The 1669-nt window shown below is 43.7% G+C and overlaps 1 protein-coding gene across 1 annotated transcript in view; it reads right to left on the bottom strand.

Moving 5' to 3' along the window:
- LOC105994128 (vomeronasal type-1 receptor 96-like) overlaps positions 1-1669 on the bottom strand; it is an 80860-nt gene that overhangs the window by 18326 nt on the left and 60865 nt on the right. The gene's annotated exons all lie outside the window — the stretch shown is intronic.

Raw genomic sequence — 1669 nt, 5'->3', positions numbered from 1 at the left:
AAGCTCTACAAACACTACTTGTAAACATGCTGAATGAAAAGACTGAAAGCCTGCATGAGGCTATACTTCAGCATGATGAAGCTAACCAAAGATTAATTGAGGAATTCATGGAATCCACAAACAAAAAGCAGTCTTAATTCCAACCAAAGGGGCTGGGACGGTGGCTCAATGATAGGGTACGTGTGTAGCATGCGTGAGGCCCTCAGTTCGATTCCTCAGCACCGCATAACAAAAGAGAATAAAGCTGGAAGTGGTGTTGTGGGTCAAGTGGTAGAGCACTAACCTTGAGCTGAGAGCTGAGGGACAGTGTCCAGCCAAGAGTTCAGGCCCCATGATGAGCAAAAAAATGAAAAAAGCAAAAGACACAACATAATTCCAACCAAAGGAAAGCAATGAGAAATACATCAGATTCATTTCAGAGTCATAACAGAGAAATTCCTGAACATCGAAATGATAGGTCCACTCAGAGACAAGAAGCCTTTAGAACTCCAAACATACAAAACTAGAATTGGACATCCCACCACCACACTGTGATCTGCACAGGATTTATAAAGATCCATCTTAAGCTGGGGCTTGAACTCAGGGCCTGGCTACTGTCCCTGAGCTTCTTTTGCTCAAGGCTAGTGCTCTACCACTAGAGCCACAGTGTCACTTCTGGCTTTTTCTGGGTATGTGGTACTGAGGAATCAAACCCAGGGCTTCATGCATGCTAGGCCAGCACTCTACTACTAAGCCACTTTCCCAGCCAGTATAGAGCCTTATAAAGAGGAAATAGCAATGGAAATACATTTCCAATTAGGCCCAATGTCCAGTGATGGGATTCTAGGCTCTCAGTGCATCAACCAATGAGGAAGGGTGTCACATACCAAGGTGGAGTCCTGGTCTCTGAGCAAAAAAAGGAAAAAGAGCTAACCAATGTGCAACCACCTCTAAAGTAGAGAAGTAGGCCCTGTCTCTTAGGACAGTCTCCAGAAAGTCCCATGGTTATAGCAGTATACCCAGAGCCATAGTCTCTCCCCAGTGCTATCCAAGTTGTTGCCTGAATCCTGAACACTGATGTTCTCCATTGTGTCCCAGTGCCATGCTGCTTGTCACAGTGTAGAATCATGGAGGCTGTTGGATCTAAATACAGGTGTCATGGCCTATATCTTGCTTTGTCCTTGGCTGTACCCTTTCTCATTGGCTGCAACCTGCTTTGTAATTGGCTGTATCCTGCTCCCTCATTGGCTGTCTTCTGACTTGTCATTGACTAGATCCTGCTTCTTCATTGGCTGGCAAGTATTCATAGGATTATTTAATAAAATTTCTTTTAACAAACAGCACTGTTAGTAGAAATAGAAGGTAAGGGTGAAATGAAATATCTAGCTGCTGTCTTCATAAAAATAGAAACAAGTTGTTAATTTTAATAATGTACAGTAAATACTTTTTTTTTGGTCAGTCCTGGGCTTGAACTCTGGGCCTGGGCATTGTCCCTCAGCTCTTCAGCTCCAGGTGAGCACTGTACCACTTGAGCCATAGCACCACTCTGGGCTTTTTCTGTTTATGTGGTGCTGAGGAATTGAACTCAGGGCCTCATGCATGCAAGGCAAGCACTCTACCACTGAGCCACTTTCCCAGACTAGAAAATTCATTCTTTATCCCAACAATTATATTTTAAGCAACAAAACTC

The sequence above is a fragment of the Dipodomys ordii genome, unplaced genomic scaffold (genome assembly GCF_000151885.1).
Source record: "Dipodomys ordii isolate 6190 unplaced genomic scaffold, Dord_2.0 Scaffold105, whole genome shotgun sequence".
NCBI classification, from domain to species: domain Eukaryota; kingdom Metazoa; phylum Chordata; class Mammalia; order Rodentia; family Heteromyidae; genus Dipodomys; species Dipodomys ordii.
The sequence above is the reverse complement of the archived record's forward strand: the minus strand, read 5'-3'. Positions and strand labels throughout refer to the sequence as shown.